A 22249-nucleotide genomic window follows, 5' to 3' on the forward strand; every position below is an offset into this window, starting at 1 on the left:
GGGGGGGGAGGAGAGGCTGTGGAGGAGGCAGGAGGGAGGAGGCGTGTCCGTGGCATGAGGGGGAAGAACAAACGGGCGGCGGGGGGCGCGTTGAGCCTGGGCGAGAAAGTGGGGAGGAGGTGCGACTGGATCAGTGTCCACTGAGGGGCGGGGGGATCTGAGGGTCTGATGGGGAGAGGCTCGTCTTGAGAAGCGAAGCACACCTGAGAACGTGCTTGGGAGCAAGGGGGAGGGCACGAGTATCCGTAGTCTTTCTCCTTTTTCTTTACTAAGTTGGGGCTGGGGGGGGGCGGTGGGTTTCGGGGTGCCTTTGTAACGGCCAAGGATTCTGCAGCTGCCTTTAGAGGTGAGAAGCCTTTAATTCTTTCAGGTTGGGGAGGGAGCGACGTTGCGGTGGTATGTGGCAGTCTCTAGGGGGCCTGAGTAGGGAAGGTGAAAAGTAGAGGGCTGGGTGAATATGGGTTCTCGGCTCCCTTGGCATGGAATTCAGGAAGTGGAGTTATGGTTTGTGGAGCTGGAGATCTGAGGACCTCGCCTGCATGGCTAGAGCATAGTATTCTTTCCATGCTGGTGATGGTGGAAAATTGGTTCTGTATCCAAGTCGTACTTGTATCACTAGCTTAAAAGCAAACCCAGGATCTTAGGATAATCAGAATTTCTCCTTCAGTGGTGGAAATGCTGGACTTGAGTATTTGCTTTGTTGTTAACAACATTAATGATTTAAGTCTGAACCTTGGAAGTTCACATTTCAGTTTGATTTTGAACTCTTTGAGTTCTGCTCTGCTCTTAGAAATGAGATCCTACAGATGCATGAGTCTTCAGGTAAAATTAAAATCCACTTTTATTGTTGTTGTGTTCAAGAATAATTAGGTAGCCATTACTTGAAGTTAATAACCTTCAAAACTGAGAAGTTAGACATGGATTGGGGGGGGGGTTATGTTGCATTTCTTGAGTGGCTCAGTGCTCCTTGCTCCTGAACTCACAGAGATCATCATTTGAAATTAGCTTCAATGAAAAAAAGCCACATTTACTTGCATCCCTAGCACGAGGCCTGCACCTCGGGGTGGCACAGAGCTTATCCATTCCTCTTGTACTGGCTATTTGCAGCTGGGAACCAGCTGCCACACACAAGCTCTGCCAGATAAGGGCCTTGCCCACTTTCCTCAAATGTCAGCACAGGTGCTACCGTGAGGGATAATGCTAAGAAGAACCCTAGGTGACATGTCAAAGATCTACATGTGGCTAAAGAGTATCATTGGTATGGTTGATCTTTCAAATCATTTAAATGACTACAGTGGAACAGTGCTGTAGCTCGGAAGTGGGAGTCTGTAAACAGGAGTCTTTCTGTGATCTTGAAAAGCTAAATGTTTTTAGTGTTTCTGTAGTTCACTAAGCCAGAGTTGGCATGTTTTATTTGGTACAATTTTGCCTCAAGTACTGTCTGTCTGTTACATTAAAGACCCATGTAAATAAACATCATTGGAAATTGACTAGAATGTAATGAGGTGCAGTGAGTTAAAGATGAAGATGAAAAAAATGTGTCTGTTTTAGGTGACACTGAATTCTTGAATTACTTTAACGTGTTGTAAATTGGTGGCAAGCTAGAAAACATTTGTATAAAAATAAACTGAGAGAAGCACACTGGAGTATAGCAGCGTGGGCACATAGTATCTTCTATAAATATCATTTACCTCCATTTGGCTTTATTTTTAATTCATATAGCACTGAAAATGTGCAGAGTTGTTCATAATCACTGCAACAGTTCTGGGAGCCAACTCAGAGTGTTTTCTCTGAGGGGAATTGATGGCACTTTCTCAAGTAATAAGACATCCTTTTATGCTTCACTTTTGAATACTGTTCTGTGTATGTGTTTTTCTAAAACAAAAAAGTAGAATGACCATTATTAAATTGCATATATGTTGCATTTATGTATATCTGCAGTTAATGTGGTTCTCATTCAATTTGCATATCTGTGAAATTTAGCCAGGATAGAGCTGTGCTCATACTCAGTGGATGAATATGACAAACTTGGAATTCAAAATCTAGTTCAGTATTGTCTTCATATGGCAATACAGTGTCTCCAGATTGTTGTTTTTTTGTTTTTTTTTACTAAACATTGGTTATAGCCCACCAACTTGATCAGCATGTCTGGGGGGAAAAAGATGAGAAAGAGCTGTGGATAACAGGCATGTTTTATGTGTACATAATCAATATATTTGGTGTATCATTTAGGTGCCACGTTAAAGGTAGTGGAATAAAAAATGGAACTATGTAAATTCCATGCAAAATAAGGAGAAGGGTAACCTCAGCCAGTGACCTGCACCTTGCCATTAATTCCTCATTGCCCTCCATCATAGGACACATCCTGCAATCTGGAAGAAATTTTACCACCCTAAGTAGATTGTGAGAACCTGAATTTGCTTGGTAATTATAGTAGCTGACTCCTCAGTGGCGCACGGACTAAGATCAGGATTTCTGGCCAAATTTATAGGGAAATTGTACATTTGAAGGGGCTGATAACTGAGTGGCTAGTTTTTCTTTATTTTGCTTCCAGGGTTGCAAACTATAGCACGGTTGAATATTGGCCGTGGGGGTAAGACCCGTGTTTCTTCTTTTCCAGAAAAAGGATGAATGGTGTGTGAAAATTATGGTTGACTAAACTTGACTTTTATTTTTTTGCTAACCTTTTTGAAGTGTTTGGATTTGATAGACTGGATATGTGTTTGATGGCACAAGAAACTGATAATCAAGATACAGTTGGATGCAGATCTGGCTACTTTTGGGGAAGGAGGAAGATAAGGGGAGGTCAGACTAAGCCAGGAAGCAGGGTCAGGCGGTTGGAGGTGTTATTCTTTCTAGTCCCCCCCCCCTTCCAATCTTGTGAACTTGAGGTGCTTTTCTGTTCTATCAGCTAATACTGGTTAATGAATGCCAGATTGATAATGACACAAGAATAATTCAGGACTAAATGCTGGAGGAAAATGCCATTTTAGCTTGTAATATCAAGATTAGTTGGAGAAGGCGGTCAGTTTTGTATTGTGATAGCTGCCCTTTGCCAGGGGCTCAGTCAGCACAGTATAGTTTAGTGGACAGGGAATTGTGATCCAAAAAATTCTGACTTGTTCAGAAGGTGACTTGCCAAAAAAGCCCCTGTGGGTTAGGGATTTTTTTTTTGGTGTGCTGTTCACTCTGCTGCTTAAGACCCTCCAAGTGAGCTTGCAGAAATAGTCAAAAGCCTAGTGCTGGAAACCCAGAGGCTATTACTTTTAGGTAATCCAGTTAAAAGCCTGTATAAAGAGAAATGTTTTGATCTGGCATCTATTTATTTATCACATTTATACCCTGCCCTCCCCACAGCCAAGAATCTAAAGAACAATGAAAAGTGCTCTGTGAGTCTCAAGTGAGAGGGCATATCAAAATTAAAGTGCTACCACTACAAAAGCCTTGTTTCTGATCGCTGCATGCCTTACCTTGGCATTTATGGTCACAGAGAACAGGGCTTGAGAAAAGGATCTTAGTTCATGGACTGGATAAAGTTTGAGTCCAGTGGCACCTTTAAGATCAACCAAGTTTAATTCTGAGTATTAATTTTCATGTGCATGCCCACTTCTTCAGAATTAAGCTTTGTTGGTCCTAAAGGTGCCACTGGACTCAAACTTTGTTCCATTGCTTCAGACCAACAAGGCTGTCCACCTGAATCTATTTTCATGGGCTGGATGGTGTGAGAAGAGATGGTGAGTAGTAGAATTGCAGGGATGTATACCGTGTTTCCCCGAAAATAAGACACTGTCTTATATTTATTTTTTCTCAAGAAGACACACTAGGGCTTATACCACAAATGCATAGAAATCCTGCTAGGGCTTATTTTTTGGGTAGGTCTTATTTTCGGGAAAACAGGGTAGCTGCAGATCTGAGGGGAGCCAGCTGGTCTGACACAGACTCATGGAGGGCCTAACCTCCTCCATCTCTGTTTCATTTTATTGGAAAATACTTTTGGCATATTTGTGTGAGGAAGATTTCTATTTTTAACAGAGGGCCAAAAAGGCTAGGTGGTAGTGTAATTCAGGCCTTGACAAATTTTCTTTGGGTATAGGAGCCAGCCTAAACATTTAGGAGCCAGACTGATTTTTAGCCTTCAGGTTTTCATATTTTAATCATCAAATTTTCTGGTTATTACTACCACAAAGCCTAATCCCTTCACAATTTCTCAAAAGCTGTGACAAAAATAATGAAGTATGTAAATAAATGTAGAGGTTACCACAATAATAAGCTGACCACTAGCCCTTGGCTAACTTCTCCCCAATTTTTCATAATTCTATCACTGATGTAAAAATTCCATTTAATTGGATATTGAAGCTAGTACATAAAGCAACTCTTTAAGAAATAAATTTATCCACCACCACTGAATGGTCAAGAATTAAGTTTACATATCAATAAGAAAAGTCAAGAATGTTATGTTCATTTATTATGTCATATAACAAAACATTGTAATGTGAAATAATACATGAACTTTGAGTTGGATCCAGCTGTCATTTTGCTCAGTCTCTGCCAGTTCCCCTCCTTATTCTAACCCCTGTTTCCATGCCACTTTTGTCCTGTTATCCCAAACGCCGCCTTTGTGGTACCCCAAAAGGGACTCCTTGTGCCCTTTTCCACCAGTAGGATAACTGGTTATATACAGTTCTCGTACTCACTCTGATGATTACTGACAGACTCTACAATGGAATCATTGTTAAAAATACTAGGCACCACAATTAAATTTCTGGACACTCAGGTAACCTGGCGCCTGGAATTTGTCAAGCTGTTGTGTAATTGATACAGTTTAAGAATATTCAACTAATAAAATAAATTATAGTGGTGGTCTCAGTTATTATCTGCAAGCCATAGTGGGATTGGAGAATCTGTTAGAGGAAGTCCGTTAAAGCCAGTACTAGAGAGTCCATATGCCTGTTACGCAAACATTTATTGTGTGCCTCCTGGATGTGGGAAGTACTAGGAGTATAGGGTGTTTCCCTGGCTGAGATTGAAAAAACATAAATTCTGACATTGTCTTCCTCTTTTTTCCTGGTCTTTTTCTGGTGGTTCTTGTATTTACTTCAGTTCTTATTGCAGGGGTTCCTCCATACCTTCCCTTTTTGCTAGTACCGAAGCTGCTGTTGTGGTGAAATAATTTCAAGCAAACATATGCACCTAGTAAAGACAAATGGTGTCAAGCTGCGAGGATCCTGTTACCCTTTTAGCTGCAGTTACTGCCTTGACTTTGTGGAAGATAGGTGCGGACTGGCTTCCCCTTCCAACCCCTTTAGAACCTTGCTGAGTTGACTTGAAAAGTAGCATAGCATAGGGGATAAAGGCTACAAGGCTTGAGAGAGAGGGGCAAATGGCTGCGGATGGAAGGAGTGCGAATTGGGATGAAAGAAGAACAGTGTGAGTGGAGAGACTGATGACAAAGTTAGGAACTTAGAAAGTGAGAAGGTGAGTCTGTAAAGGATTAGCAAGTAGGGCAGCAAGTGGGTGCCATGTTGGGTCATTCTCCTACAAGACTCCTCAAGGTTTATTATTGTGTGCTATTATTTTTAATGTTAATACAAAGCTGTCAGGCAAAGTTTTTTCGAGGTGAAAGGAGCTTTTGACAAGCATCTACTTTATCAGACCTAGATGTGATGCTGAATTTCTTAAAACAAGCTTTGGTGGAATATCTTGAATTCTTATTTTTCATCCTGCTGTTTTTTTCATGTTATTTTGTGTTTAGTTAGTGATGTTGCCAACTTTTGTAATTATCTGGTTCAAAGTATAAATCTGGCTAGCTTGCAATACTTGAAAGTATTACAGTTGGAGTGCCTTTGAGTTTTTTAGATGGGAATATAAAACAAGATTATACACATGCAGTTAGCATTCAAGTTTTGAAGGTTGGTGTACAAAAGTTCTCACAGGTCCTAGGCACTAATAGCAGCTCAGTTGTGCAAAGCCTCCTGAAGAAAGCACTATGTAAAGACGTAAATAAATAAGAAGGCTTTTAAAGGCTCTTGGAAACTGTTCAGTTCCTGAGGTATCCTACAGAGCACAGCTCTGGGAAGTTTCTCATCCTTGGGAGCAAAAGAGCAGTGTAATGCCTGAGCCTTACTGAACAAGCTTAGGTAAGAATCCCAGTTTGAATGAGCTGAGGTGTAGGTAGTGTATCTAATAGATATACTCTGAGTAAGGTCAGCACATGTGATTGGTAAGAGACCTCCCACCTGTGGCCTCTAGATTCTTTCTGCATTGTTTGCCCAGCCATCCAGCCCAAGAATCATAAGAAAACAAATCACAACACTTGCCTGGCTTTCATGGGCCCTTAGGGCAGTGGTATCCACTCCCTGACTTGTGAAGAGCCACATTACTACTGTGTGGCACCCCCACCAAACACACATAATAATGTAACTATTAATCTTGAATATATAACCATATAATGCTTAACTGCCAGAGTACTTCTGTGCATGTAGGCTTGTCTCCCTCTCCCATCACTGTTGAATCCTAGCCAGCTCTTGTGTATCTACAGTGAAGGGCTTCCTTCTCTGCCTCCCTTTTCTCTATTCAGCATGAAGTCAGGCAAGAGAATTAGACTGCCAAGGTGCCTGGAGGCGGTGGAGAAAGAAAGGGGAGTAAAACTACCCCAACCCCCCTGGGGCCAGCTTGCTTTTTCCCTGGGTGGCTGTCATTGTGGTGTTCCGGCTTTTTCTGTTTACAGCCAGCTTGCTCTCCTCCTGGCAGCTGCCGGAGTGCTGGGATGAGAGCATGAAGTGGGAGGAGTTGCTAAAGTGGACAGGCCCTTTACTTCAGTCCCTGGCACAAGGCTGGCAGCATAGGAGGCTCGGAGCTTATCCATCCTTCAGTACCTGTATGGTAGCTGCTAAAAGGCACAAACCATCCTCCCAATTACAAGCCCACCAGGCAAAGGCCTTCCCCATTTTCCTCCAGTAGGGGGTGGGTGTCACACTGGGCAACAGTGCTGGTGCATGAGAGCCATTGGGTATCACTGCCACAGAGTGACCAGGACCCATGAAATGTGTTTGTTAGTTCTCCTGCCCAGCTGCTCTGCCCTATTTCTGCTTCCAGGAATTATAAGTATATGTAGTCTGAGGAGGCTTCTACCTAAATTTCAGCTCATACAGGGGTCAGGGTGTTTCCTGGCATTAGACTAGGGGTGGCCAAACTTGTTTAATGTAAGCGCCACAGAGAATAAACGTCAGATGTTTGAGAGCCACAAGACACAAGCAAATATTACACACATTTTACTGAAAAATATGCAAATCTGCTTTTTATTAACATTTGATGAGACTGTCAAAAGTAAAAACAAAAGGGGTAAAAACAGATAATGATAATGATATTTATTTGTCCAGTGATACTTATTTGTTTGCTAATGTTATTTATTTATCTGAGAGAGAGAGAGATGGAAAGAAAGAATGAAGGAGTTGGGAAGAAAGAGAGAAAAAAAGCAAATAGATGGGGGACGGAGGGGGAAAGAGAAACAAAGAAAGCAAATAGATGGGGGAGGGGGAAGGAAGAGAGAGGAAGGAAGGGAGAAATGGAGAGAAGAGAAAGGTGGAAAAGCAAATAGATGGGGGAGGGAGGAAGAATGGGGGAAAGAGAAACAAAGAAAGCCAATAGATGGGGGAGGGAGGGAGAGAGAGAGAAAGAAAGAAAATAGATGGGGGATGGACAGAAGGAAGAGAGAGAGAAAGAGAAAGGTGGAAAGAATGAGAGGTAGAAAGAAGGAAGGAGAGAAATAGAAACCAAGAAGGCAAATAGATGAGGGAAGGGGAGGAAGGGAGACAGAGAGAGAAAGAAAGGTGAAATGAAAGAAAGAGGTGGAAAGAAAAATAGATGGGGGAGGGAGGAATGAGAGAGAGGTGGAAAGAAAACAAATAAATGGAAAGGGAGGGAGAGGTAGAAAGAAAGCAATTTTAACTTTAAATGTATTCTCCAACACCCCCGCCCATGCCAGCCAGTTTGGCTTGAAGAAGGGATTTAAAGAGACAAAAGCCATTTTCAAGCTGGCCGGTGAGTATTCTCCAAGGCCCCCCCCCCACTGCTTCACTAGCTTGGCTTGTAGAAGGGATTTAAAGAGACAAATCCCATTTCCAAACCAGCTGGCTGGTGTGGAAGTGTGGTGGGGCTTGGAGAATACATTTAATTTTAGATGGGGAGGGAGGGGAGAAAGAGACATAGAAAGTGGAAAGAAAGCAAATAATTGGGGGGGACGGGGAAAGAAGCAACTTTAACTTTAAATGTATTATCCAAGCCCCACCGCACTTCCATGCCGGCTGGTTTGTCTTGGAGAAGGGATTTAAAGAGACAAATGCTTTATCCAAGCCAGTGGTGGGGGGGAGGGTTTGAGAACGCATTTAAAGTTACTTTCTTTCTCTGCTCCCCTCCCCACACACACACCTCAAACCTACCCAGGGAGGGGAAGACCGATTGTCTAATGATTAGACAGACAAGACCAGGAATTGTAGAGCTCCCTTGCTTCCAAAGCTTGGGAGCCGTAGTTCCTTTAAGATCAGCTGGGGGTGGGGTGAGGGTTAACAGAGCTCAACATGCAGAGTTTGGTTAATAAAACTTTGAGAGCGTCGGGGCTCCCTGGTTGTATGTTCTCTTGGAAGAGAGTGTGTGGCAGTAGCTTATCAGGGCTGTTCACCATGACTGGTACTGGAAATGATTATTCCTTGCATACATGTTCCAGCATTATAAGCTTGGAAAAGCTAATTTGTTACCAAGGTTCTAAGATCTAAGGTTCTAAGATCTGATTCCAAATTGAGCTGAAGGGAATTTGCTGGGACGATTACTTTCTTTCTCTTTACCAAAAATAAAAGATAAAAATAGTAGGAGAACTGAGGACCTTTTAGCACCTTAACTGAAAAGGGGCAAACTGTTATCATTTTTATCCAGTAGATGACTTTCAGTCTGGTAATCATGTTCATCAATTTTTAAACTGTCGGATTCTCACAGAATGCTTTCCGTTTGTCTGTTTTGGTGATCCATTAATGAAAGTTATTTTCTTGTTTATAATTGTATGATGAAATATTGCTTTCATTTTGTTTTGTCCCTTTAAATTAATAAATAGTGTTCACTTAACTTTTTTTATTAACAGGAGCACGTAGCTTTTAAAAGTTGAACACAGTGGTTCAAGTAGATGGAAAAGTGATGAGGGGAAGATGACATATGCCTGTTAGAGCTCCAAATTTAGGGTTGAATCCAAAGTTATATCAATGTGGCACATTTGTACTCCCCCCCCCAGTGAATTTCCCCTCCTCCAGCAGCTTCCTGCACCCTCCAGAATGTCACTGTTCAGGGCCAAGGGAACTTCTAGAGGGGAGAAACGTCTTTTGAGTTGATCTCCCTTCCTATTCTGTGAATGTAATCTTCATGAGAGAGGGTAACTCTTGTGGAGTCCTTCCCACTCCACCTCTAGAAACATGGTATTCTGTTCTATAAGGTCTCTTGACACTCAGCAGTGACATTTTGTGGCCATGGGAAGCTTCTGGGAAATGGGAAGTGGCTGAGAAATCACTTCTGTGAGCTTGTTCATGTATCTTTGAAGTTAAAAGTTTCTAGAGGTCATGACTGAAAAATAATTGAGAATCTAGTTTGTTGTACATATGAAACCTTATGCTGGTGTCTACAAATCTGAAATGTTTAGTGGCAACAAAACCAGTTTGTTGCAAAAAAAGGAAATCTATATTTTATCTTCCCTCCCCACATTACCATGGGTGGTGTAAAGTAAATGCTTAATCTATTCTAAACAAATGTTTCCAATGTCCTCCTGATCAGACCCATACTTACATTACCCTTCTAAAAATATGCATCTTCATAATTCACCTGCCATTACAGCAATGTGAGAAGGAATTTTGTCTCTACTGATTGTATGTATCTAAACATTTGTAGTGAATGGTAGTTCTGGTTTGGAGGAAAAAGTCTGCTACATTGCTGTGTCTTTCTCTCCTAGACTGCTATTGGAGGTGTCCATCAGATGAACAAAGATCAGCAGAACTGATGCTGTAATTTTTTGTAAAGTTCTGATCATGGTAAGGTCTCACAGTTTTTCTTAACTCAGTTCATAGGAGTCAATCAGCAAGTAAGATCTAATCAGTTCCTATATTTTTATGAATCTGTCTCCTTTCCCCCAGTGCATCCTTGTGGTAATGTTTATCTGTCTTGTATCCCAGATTGTTCATGTGCAAACAATTTACTGGTGAAATTTCTGCTTCTGCTCCACTAAAACTGTTTGCCTCCAGTTTTAGGACATCTGTGATGCTGGTTATTAAGGAAATACGGTGATTAACATGCAGTCTGATAACACTCATTGAGTTTTGTATACCAATTGTTGTAGGTCACACTTAGGTAGGCTTTTTTGTTAGCTAAGATTGTATTAATGATGTATCCCTGTGCAGTTCCCCATTTTTAAATCTTTCATAGCCTGGCAGATTTCATTTTGCACAAGCAGGCATCATTGAGGTTTTGGCTAATGGATGAATACATAATATAGTCACAATCTAGTAGTTGTCATGGCTTCAGCTATGCACAAGTCCTTGCACATTCAGAAATCAAGACTAGAATGAGAAACGCTGCATGTCAAAATAACCTGTCCTTGATTGTGTAGAGGAACATAGCTCAGTGATAAAGTATATACTCTGCATACAGAAGAGTCTGGAAATAACTAGCATCTTTAGATTAAAGGAAAGCTCAAGACTAGGAAAAACTTCTGCCATTCAGAATAGGCATTACTTCAATAGATGACAACAGTCTGTCAGTACAGAGTTGGAGGGCTGTTGACATGCAGAAAGTCCCAAATTCAATCCCCAGGATCTCCAGGTAAAACAGTCAAGTAGTAGGTGATGTGAAAGACCTCCCTCTGAGACCCTGGAAAACTGCTGCCAGTCTGAGTAGACAGTACTGACTTTGATGGACCAACAGTCTGATTCAGTGTAAGACAGCTTTGTGTGTGCATGTATGTTTGTGTTCATAAAGGAGAATATGATCCTGTAGACACTTAAGAATAACAGCTATATAACGTGGGACTTACTTATAAATAGGCATAAGATAGGCATAACAGCATATAGCACATTACAACTTATTTCTACTTATTTTAGATTTGTAGCATGTTCTTTTTTGAAAGATTATGGCATTATACTGATATAAGAAGACCAAAAACTCATTATAGGAGTGGTGGAACATGTATTCATAATAGCAATGCTAATCTCTTTCAGTCAGCTAGCTAAACCATAGGTAAAACTAGATATGGTACTTTGTCCCTTTCTGAACATCAATATAAAATGTTACTCCTCGGTTTTAAGTAATTTTAGATACTTTTTTATTATTGCTCAGTTGCAATTCAGATAGAAAACGTACATGTATGTATCAACATTTTGTTACATTGATTTAGTCATGTGCTTGCATATGGAACTGAGTTGCTTAGTCTTGTCCACATATTAGACTGCAGTATTTTCCAGCGGTGACCAGATTGTGATGTAATAGCAAATAGTTGTCTCAAGAGATTTAAACTGAATTTTAAAATACTGGCCATTTCTGGGTCTCAGTCTCTGGCAAAGGAAGAGGGAGTATGGCTTCTTTCTCCAGCCTCTTTTTGTGTATCTTCACTAATTCTATAAGTAGAAATTCTTTAGATATTGTGTAGGTAGCTGTCACTCCTTGACTGAACCACTTCCTACCAAATAGCTGCCTCGAATTATCTTACTGTTTTGGTAACAGTTTAAATGCTCATAAGCAAGATGAATACAGATCTATGGAGGCCTCTCTTCCTCCAAGAGTAGCTGTAGGAGTCTTTTAAATGAGTTCCTTAAGCTGCTGTCATGTTAGTTTGAAGGTAGGATGGTACTACAAATGACATTAGCACTAAGAATGCAAACAAAGAGTAGGTAATAAGTGAAAATGATATTCTGGTGACTCTTATTTAGTGAGGAAATTGGCCTTTGACATCAGAAGTCAAATCATCCTGATAGGGTGTGAAATCGAGCTCCTAATCATAAGAACATAAGAGACACCAAAGGCCCATCCAGTCCAACACTCTGTCACACAGTGGCCAAAAATACCGGGTGCCATCAAAAATACCGGGTGCCATTAAATATTTATACCCCACTTTACTTCTCAGTAAGGACCTTACATTGTTCTCTTCCTTTATTTTATCCTCACAAGTGAGCGGCCCACAGTTGCTCTGCAACCTTCCATGACAGAGTGGGGATTTGAACCAGAGTCTCTCAGGTCCTATCTATATTACTGCGATTCGTCAGACACTCCATTGGCTGCCTGTCATTACTGGGCTTAGTTTAAGGTACTGGCTATTGTATACAAATCCCTTCATGGCCTTGGCCCCTCTTATTTGCTGTACTGCCTCCCCCCATGCTGCACTACAACAACTGCACTCATGTCAGCAGGGGACGTCTGAGGGTGCAAACCTGCAAGTGGGCAAACTCTAACAACTGTCTTTACATGTTTTCTGCCCCTTGTGGCTCCCACCTTATGCAGTGGCCTGGCCAAAGAGGTCAGGAAAGTTCACACTCTCCTGGCTTTCTGAAAACTAGTTTAGTTTTATTATTATTATGGTCTTAAGACCAGCATACAATACAAACATAGTTCTGAAAACTATGCAAAACTGAATTATTCAAGAGGACTTTTCTGCACAGGTAATAGGGTTGCACTGTACAAAATGGTTTCACAAACTTCCTTGGATTAGGGGCTGTGGATTAGGGACTGTGGTCTATACTGCTGTGTATAGCTTATTGTATGTGGGATCCTATTTATGTAGTTTTTGTACCACTTAATGTGTCATGTCTTTAAGTATTTGAACAGCTGTCACTTAGAGGAAGACAGGGAACTGTTCCTGTTGGCAGCAGAGGATAGGACTCGCAATCATGGGTTTACACTAAGGGTGGGAAGGCACCGGCTGGATATTAGGAAAAATGTTTTGACAGTAAGAGTTTTTCAATAGTGGAATCAGCTACCTAGGGAGGTGGTGAGCTCCCCTTCACTGGCCGTCTTTAAGCAGCAGCTGGACAAACACTTGTCAGGGATGCTCTAGGCTGATCCTCCACTGAACAGGGGGTTGGACTAGATGGCCTATATGACCCCTTCCAACTCTGTGATTCTGTGTTACTACTTATGCTATGCTTCAGTTCTTTATGGTGGTTCTTGATTTCTAAATTCCTAATGCATTGGTTATTGAATGTCCCGTTTTGTTGATTGTACTGACTCACTTTCTGTAATCGCTTTGAATCCCTGTTAGAGAGGCCAACTATAAATAACACAAATAAATAAATGACCCTATGAAGAAATGCATTTTTTCTTTGGATGTTGAAATGAGCAAAACCTTCACTTTGTATTTTTTAAAGTTTTTTCCCCCCCTCTGGGCAAAGAAGCAGGGAGGAGGAAGTCAGTCATTGGCTTTCCGGGCTCACCTCAGCTATCTCTTGTTCTTGTTCAGTTTCACAGTCGAGTCTGGCTCTTTGCGACCCCATGAACCACATCACACCAGGCCCTCCTGTCTTCCACTATCCTCTGGACTTTGCTTAATTTCATGTTTGTTGCATCGATTACACTGTCTAATCATCTCATCCTTTGCCGTTCCCTTCATCTTTTCATTCAGTCTTTCCCAGCATCAGGGTCTTCTCCAGTGAGTGCTCCCTTCTCATTTGGTGGCCAAAGTATTTGAGCTTCAGCTTCAATCTAGTCCTTAAACCTATTCTTCACCTCCACTGTATATTCATAAGGGATGTGATCTAGGTCAAACCTGAGTGGCCTAGTGGTTTTCCCAACTTTCTTCAGTTTAAGCCTGAATTTTGCAATGAGTGGCTCATGATCTGAGCCATAGTCAGCTCCAGGTCTTGTTTTTACTGACTGAATAGAGCTTCTCCATCTTTGACTGCAAATGACATAATCAATCTGATTTCAGTGTTGCCCATCTGGTGATGCCCATGTGTAGAGTCACCTCTTAGGTTGTTGGAAGAGGGTGTTCACTATGACCAGTATATTCTTTGTTAGTCTTTTCCTGGCTTCATTTTGTTCTCCAAGGCCAAACTTCAGTCTTGCCATCTCATTTTTGACCACGTCGAGCTTACCTTGATTCATAGATCTTACATTCCAGGTTCCTGTGCATTATTGTTCTTTGCAGCGTCAGACTTTCCTTTCACCATCAGACATATCCACAGCTGAGCATCCTTTTGGCTTTGGCCCAGCCACTTCGTTCTTTCTGGGGTTAACTGTACTTGCCCTCTGCTCTTCCCCAATAGCATATTGGACACCTTCCGGCCTGAGGAGCTCATCTTCCGGCGTCATATCTTTTAGCCTTTTGTTACTGCCCATGGGATTTTCTTGGCAAAGATACAGGAGTGGGTTGCCATTTCCTTCTCCAGTGGATCATGTTTTGTCTTGAGTTCTCCACTGTGGCCTATCTATCATGGGTGGCCCTCCACAGCATAGCCCACAGCCTCATTGAACCACGCAAGCCCCCTTGCCACATCAAGGCAGTGATCCTCTTAAGAAATGCTAATATGTCTAGCTAGAGACAATAGGAGGGTTCAGTCTCCTCCCCTCCACAAGCAGGGAACAGAGATTTGGAGGTGTTAAATACCAGAGAGACTTCAGGAAGGAACTCCTGAAGATCTTCAGGAAAAGCTTCATTGGCCTGGCCTGGTAAGGGGATGGGGAATAGACAGGTGAGAAAACTCGGGGGAGCAAGGAGGAAGCGCTCTTTTATGCTGAGTCCATCAGAGCAGTCATATGCCTTAACTGAGGTCTGGAAAAGGCAGCCATTGCCATATGCTGGCTTAGACAGCCAGAGGAAGCTGCAAGGTAGTGGGGACTTTGTAGAGAACCTTCTAAGTTAAGGAGCCGATCCTATATTTTAACATCTGATAGGGTGCATGTATAGAGAGAGGGACAGAGGAATTGCATTTTACCCATTTCTTTTGAACCCCTGCTCAGTCTGGTGTGGTGCTAAAAGTATGCTTGTGAACATTTTCTTTTTAATAAATACTTTATAGCTGGTACTGGTTCTCTGTACCACCTGGACCTCCACAGTCTTAGACACACTATTTAAGAAGGAGCGCCAGGGAAGGCAGTCAGTTGGCAAAAGTCTATTCCTCCAGGGGTGCAAAAGGGGACTCAGAGGCAAGGCTTCAGAACTTGGAAGGGAAGCTGGGAGTCCTGGCCCCACTGCCAGTAGACAGTTCCTTACAAAGGTCAGGTGGTGGCAGTGGTTACCTGAGAGAAAAAGAAAACCCTCTCCAAGTGTTGGGAAAACCTTGGAGGGCAGGGTGGAACGGGACCTACAGGCCAGACAGAGCCTGTTCTGCCACAGACCCCTATATCAGCTGACCAGGTCCTGCAGAGGCTTAAAATCCATAGGCTACCTCTCTGTAATCAGATGGTCATAGGATATTAACAGCATAGATAGTAAGTATCTCAATGAATCCAACTGTTTTGGTTTCTCGTGTAGGAGGCCACTTGAATTTGTTAATGGCTAAAGTTGTTCAAGTTAAGACTACTGTAATCAAAAGTCTTCAGCTACTATAGATTGCATAAGATTAAATCTCAATTATTTTTCTTATGTGCTGTTTTCAGTATGGCTTGTGTAGTGTCTCAAAATTAGCCTGTCAGCTCTGCTCTGCTTTCTAGCATTGGATCATGCTGCTGCATCATGCAGCTTAAGCATGATCAAGCGGTAGCAATTGTTGGCATCAAACCTGATTTTTGTTCCATCTCCCCAAGTTAAAAGTGGTGTTTTATACAGGAAATGTTATATACTGCCTCTCCTAAGACAGGCTCAAGGTGGATCGTAAAGTAAAAACAATAAAATCATTAAAAGCGACGCACTAAAATTGCCAGTATAAAAACAATCCAAGAGCCTGTCAGGGGCATAAAACAATATTCAGCAACCTAAAATTATTTCCTTAAAACAGCCCCCAGGCTAGAGGCAGATCATAAAAATCGCAAACTGAAAAGATAAAATCCTTCATTTAAAAACCTGGGTAAAGGAAATCTTTTTGACCTGGCAACAGTGAAGGCATTTCCGAGACAAGAAGCTACCACTGAAAAGGCTCTGACTCTGGTTTCCAGCTACGTTGAACATGTAGGCTGCGAGCACAGAGAAGAGGATTTTTATGGGAGGGCTGGACATTAGCACCTGGCCCCAATTCAGGCCTTAACTTAGCACTTTGAATTGTGCCTTTAAATAAAGGGGTAACCTGTGCAGACCTTTTCCGTCAATGCAATTGTAAACTCTTCTGCTCTGTTCATATTTGTAAACAAAATAAGGGGAAATGTTTGAACTGCTCTATGACAGTTCTGTTTGGCACATTATTCTATGAATTAAGGTAATGATCGGGAGTGATCTGACAGCTAAATTTCTGGAGAAAATAATTATTATTGAGGTTAAGCTCCTTGGCCATATGGGGAAACAAACCACTTTAGGAATACCAGTCTCAGAATTCTTGATAGGTATTTCTAGTGGTAAGATGTAAGATTATCATGGTACATTTCCTTAGGGCAGTGCTAGAACCATCACTTATTTGATGGGGTGGTGGTGCTGCTATAATGTGGACAGGAGCTGGAGAGCAAGGCAAGGTCATTCAGCAGTTAACAGGATTTCTTCTTTAGCATATGCCATTTCAGAGACATGTACGGCTCCTTTTTCTTCCTCCCCCTGCCAGTTGGTCTTCTTATGTTTTGCATGCAAAGATTTTCCCTCCTACCATTCTCTGTGTAGCTGGGTTCTTACCTCAATCTCCCTGTCTCTGATCCTCATTTTGTACTCACTGTGGCGCATCTTCTAGGATTCAGCTTGTGTTTCCTGTTCATAGCTCATCTGATCTTCTTCTTGTGGTCTTGACACCTGTGAGGTCCTACCTTGCACTGTTGTTCAAATGGCATATACTCCTATTTGCATGGCTGCAGCTCACTGAGCTCCATCCTGACACCTGGGGTTATAGGTGGGTCCCATGTCTAGAAAGACAGTAGTCTTAAGGTAAAAAAATCTCCCAGTTTAAAATATTGACATACAGTGGGTACCTACAAATCCAGGTCTAGTATATTTTTTGTGGTCCTGGGAGTGGGGCAGTCCTTCATTCTCGAAGAGTGAAGGAAGCTTCACGGTAAGTGAAGAAAAATCTTCCATTATACTATTCCTATCAGCCTTTTTGGAGCTTACTGGGATGGTTTAAGGAATAGCCTGCTCCTTGTTGAGCTATTCTTGGGTGTCTTCTGCTGCTATTCTGACCTCTGTCCCAGTTTCATTCTATACTAATCTGAAAATTAGTTGCCTTTTGTACTACGATTTGCATTCTATAACTCTAAAACTTGTATATACTTATGGAATTTGATTTTAGGATACTGTATTATCCACCCTTTAGGAGAACAGTGAAGATTGCCCTTGGATATCATACAGCAGTTTAGTGATTGCCAAGATAAAGAGAAATTCTATGTGTGTGTGTGTGTGTGTTGGCACAGCTTCTCTGCTTGTTGTTGATTCCTCATGTTAATGAAGTTTGTGGTTAAACTCTTTTGCCTTCTTACCTTGCCTTTTATTGTTTTATAGAGTTCCTAAAAGTACTGTTACCTTGCCTTTTATTGTTTTATAGAGTTCCTAAAAGTACTGTTATCTCCAGCTTACAGTGGTCTGTAAAAATCAGATTGCGTTCCATGAACATGTTAAGGAAGGGTAACTGCTGGGGATGTTACTTGATGCTTTCTAGCAGCAACTATTTACTACATAATTGTGGAACACCAGACATAGCTGTGCTACCTTTCCAAGTACAGTTGTCCCAATGTGTATTTTGTGTAAAAGTTACATGGAAGCTATACTTACAACTGGCTCCTCATATTGCAGATACCTCCAGTATAGAGGTTAGACTAGAGTTTTGGGGACCCTACGTTCACATCTCCATGCTTCCATGAAACTTGCTGGGTGTCCTTGAGTCAGTTGCTATCCCTCAACCTAACCTTCCTCACAGGTGGTAGTGAGGATAAAATGGTGGAAGGGCAGGATAAAATGCATCAAATAAATTGCTGAAGTGGTGGTGTCTTGCAGAACAAAGCAAGATTTACATTCTGAATGGTTCTTGCTCAGAACTGTTGTACTGGCACTTTTCTGTGCTTGTGTATTCTTTCCATGAAGACGTTTTGACCCATTAGTCCTTGGTCATTCAGCTCCAGACACAATATTGCATTCAATTTCAGTGCAAAAGTCAGTGCATTGATGAAGCCTGTGGGAATAAAAGGCTATGCTGTATTTCCTAAGGCTTACTAGGAAAGGGGTGGGATTGAGGAGCAGGCTTCGTTCTGATCATAGGGCATCACACCACAGAACTCTGTTCTTTCTTGCTGTGTATAAGGAGAATCTGTGACCTCAAAGGTTGCATGACGCAGTCTTCTGTAAACTAGTTTGAGGCTCATGCAGCTATTCTCCCTCCCCATCCCCGACACCTGCATCAGAATACGGGGAACTACCAGTCATAATATTTTTATTACCAAGCAAGTTTAGTAGGATATCATCTCATTCCAGAGTAGCACATCTTTGCATGTAGGACAAGTAACACGGATGACAGGATGCAAATTCTGATATTTTGATGGATTTCTTGTATTATGTTGGAGATGCCATTTCACTCTTGGAATACAATGTTTTGAGGAAAGAACATTCTGTTTCCCAAATCTCAAACTTCTGATTACTGTTAGTGTTTTTAACTGCTTCCTGTCTACTTCACGTCTTGGATATTGAAGACAAATGAATATTTTCAAATCTTATTAACCTAACATCTCTAGAATTGTGCCACAATTGGATAGTTCTGTGTAATACTTATGAGTAAGCCCCAAGATAGGATTTTCAGCTGAGAAAACTTGCATAGGATTGTTCTGCAGGTTTTGATAATCTACCGCAACTACTACTTTAAGTCGAAGTATATAAACAAAATATTTTAGGTTAATTAACCTCTGCTGCAGATCCAAGATGCTACTTCTATTGATGATGCTGGTGATTGCTACTAAAACAAGTGAAGTATCCATCCTGATTGTGTATGCTATGGGTTGGAGTTTGTGTCTTAATAGACCAATAAACAGAGAATACAAAAGAACTACAGGGCAACTTGCAAGTTCAATACATGCAGGGCAAAATAGATTTTGCGAACTGTAGTGTTATAACAACCGGATGTACTGTTCTGCTTATGACACCATTTTCTGTTCTTGGGACTTCTTAGCTTTCTGCTGTACCATTAAAGGGCAGTCTACCTATTTTGATGTTCTGCCTTGTAGTTAAGCTTGTCTGCTTACCAAGGGGGCATTCACCATGAAGTCCAGGTGAATATCAGCAACTGCACCTGCACCTCCTGCCATTTGTGACTGCTATTTCCTGTTACTGTCTTCTAGAGTAGGAGCATAGAAAGTTGCTAAACAGGGATAGGCATGAACCACATGTTTGGGGAACCATAAACTAATATGCTGGTTTGTGAACTGAACTAGTTGAGATTGGTTCATGAGCCATTTAAAGTTTGAACCTACGGCTTTTCATGGGGAATAGAAAGCTTAAACCAAACAGCTGAGCTGTTTTTAAACCAGTTCATAAAGAGCAGAAAGCAGGGGTAAACCCTGTCTTTCTGCTCTTCACTAACCTCCACAACCTGCATCAATATTTGTGGAACTTCATGGGGGCTCTTCAGTTTGCAAACATCGCTTTGTGAACCATGGACCAGTAGGGTTGCCAAGTCGCGGCGGGGGATCATATGTCTTCGCAGAATCCGTGCCGTGGGGACGGCGAGACGCGTTGCACCCGCTGTCGCCAGAGCGACGTGTAGCGTCATGTCCTGGCAACAGCGGTGCAATGCGTCTCGCCGTCCCCACGGCACGGATTCTGCGAAGACATGCGGATCCCCCGCCCTGATTTGGCGAGATTTGGTAATCCTATGGACCAGCCAAAATTTGTGACAAACTTTAGTTCGTCAGCTGGTTTGTGCCCATCCCTGTTGCTAAATATGTACTCAGAAATTCTGTATGGCTGAGCTAACATAACAATCCCTTGCTGGTGTGTGTGGTTGGAGGAGACTCTTTTACTATGGATCCTTCTTTAGTGATGCTTTTGTTTTATTTCAGGTGAACTTTATTTGTATGCAAAGGACTTCTGAAAGAGTCTCCTTCAGGATGAGCAGCATCATGTTGTGACAGTGAAGTTCTGGTAAGTTGCATGTAAAAGTGAAAATTAGGGGATTTATAAGGACATAGGCTCTCAAGCTGACTTGAGTATTTGTTACTGAAATCACTTTTAAACTTACAGGCTAACTATTACATGTGGCAGTAGAGTAAGTCTAGCAATGTACAGAAGCATTGCTGTCCCAAGGACAAGAACACACAGAAAGCCACTTCTGTGGAGTTTTTCATGAAAGACAATTGCAACACCAGATATGATGTGGAGGATCTTGTGTTTTTACCAACGTGCTTCACATATCAAGTAATTTTAAGTAAATATTTTAATGTTCTGAAGAGGAGGAGGAGATTGGATTTATAACCCGCCCTTCACTCGGAGTCTCAGTGTGGCTTACAAACTCCTTTCCCTTCCCCTCCCCACAACAGACACACTGTGAGGTAGGTGGAGCTGATAGAGCTCTTTCCAGAACTGCTCTTTCGAGGACAGCTCTTGTCAGAACTATGGCTTGCCCAAGGTCATCCAGCAGCTGCAAGTGGAGGAGTGAGGAATCAAACCAGGTTCTCCCAGATTAGAGTCCGCACAGTTAACCACTGCACCAAACTGGCTGTGTGGTTAAAAATAGTCTGTTAATAGGACAAATGTTTTTGATCAGTATTTTATTGTCTTTTAATCCTCTTGTAGAATAGTTTTTAAAAACACACACTTCGTATAGTTCTGGTTGCACATATAAAATATCCCTTTCATGCACACTTACCTTAGGCTTGGATTCACTGGAGCATTTCTGTAGCCAAAAAGGATTTCCATCCATGGAGTGTGACTTTCTTACTCTGGAGAGCATTTTGGACTGCAATGGGAGGGGAGGGGAGAAAGTCATGCTCTGTGGTTGGAAATCCTTCCTTATGTGGGAATGTTTTTTGTGGATCCAAGCTGTGGAGTTCTAGGGTTGAAAGAAGCCTTAATAGGCTATCTAGTCCAATTTGCTACTCATTGTGGGAAATGCTAATGTCCAGCCTCTGCTTGGAGACCTCCACGTGAAGGCCCCACCCCCTCAGTCAGTGGTCCTATTACTGATCTGCTCTTAGCATTATGAAGTTTCTTCTAATGTTCAGGCCAAATCAGCCTTTCTGTGACAGACCCATTAGATGTACTCTTGTCCTCTGGAGGAGAAGACAAGTCTTTGCCATCTTGCCCTTTATGCAGTTGAAGAGCACAAGAACCTGCCCTCGCTCCCCAACATCTTTTTTTGTTTCTGTCACCAAATCCATTTCCAGTTCACACGTACACACACACACATCTAGTGTGGTCAGATGAGTTCTGACTACCATGTAATAGAGTGGAATTATCAGTACTTGTGCTTCTAATAATACAACCTAAAATCACATTAGCCTGTTTTTGCAGTTGCATTGTATTCCTGACTCATGTTCTGCTTGTGATGAACTGTAATCTCAAGATCTTTTCAAATGCAGAATTTTACATTTGCCTCTGCTGAATTTCATTTGGCTTCACCTCAGGTTTCTAGCCTATCAAGGTCTTTCATTAGTTATAAAAATGCTTGATAAAGTAAAAATCCATGTAGTGTGATGGTCAGTGCTAAGACTTTCTTGTTGGCTTTAATAAGGGACACAACAGGTATGTGATCTTTCCTGCATTTTGACATTGGTAGTTAATGCCATTCCCTGCTGCATATTCTAATTCAGTAGTTTTGATCTAATGATTTAAGAATTTATTCTTAAAATAATTATTAGTGGGATAACAATAAAGGATTCATGAACATCAACGTATTTTCCCAGGTAAAATGCAAGGTGTAGGCCTCAGGGCAATTTCTCCGTTGTGAGAACATGGCCTTGGGTGTTGCTGTCTGTATACAGTTCATGTAAAATACAACACCATCTTTGGCACAGAAATGTTTCTATCTTTTTGAGCATCAGGGTTAGTATTAGCTGTCTTGTGATGTGACTTGTCTAGAATTTAGGTTTGATTGGCAAATTCTGTTCTTTGCTATAGGCAAAACAATACTCTATGTTTGTATAATGCAATAAAGGTAGGGATCCTCTGGCAAACTTGTAG

At 41.7% G+C, this 22249-nt stretch overlaps 1 protein-coding gene across 1 annotated transcript in view; it reads left to right on the top strand.

The window, feature by feature from the left end:
* Window positions 1-10000: 10000 nt before the first annotated feature.
* Window positions 10001-22249, top strand: part of BCL9 (B-cell CLL/lymphoma 9) — a 30096-nt gene continuing 17847 nt past the window's right edge. Inside the window, exons 1-2 of the mRNA XM_015420863.1 lie at window positions 10001-10064; window positions 20131-20212. The gene's annotated coding sequence lies outside the window, so the exon portion shown is untranslated. The remainder of the gene's footprint in view (window positions 10065-20130; window positions 20213-22249) is intronic.

The sequence above is a fragment of the Gekko japonicus genome, unplaced genomic scaffold, assembly GCF_001447785.1.
Source record: "Gekko japonicus isolate JY-2015 unplaced genomic scaffold, Gekko_japonicus_V1.1 scaffold2244, whole genome shotgun sequence".
NCBI classification, from domain to species: domain Eukaryota; kingdom Metazoa; phylum Chordata; class Lepidosauria; order Squamata; family Gekkonidae; genus Gekko; species Gekko japonicus.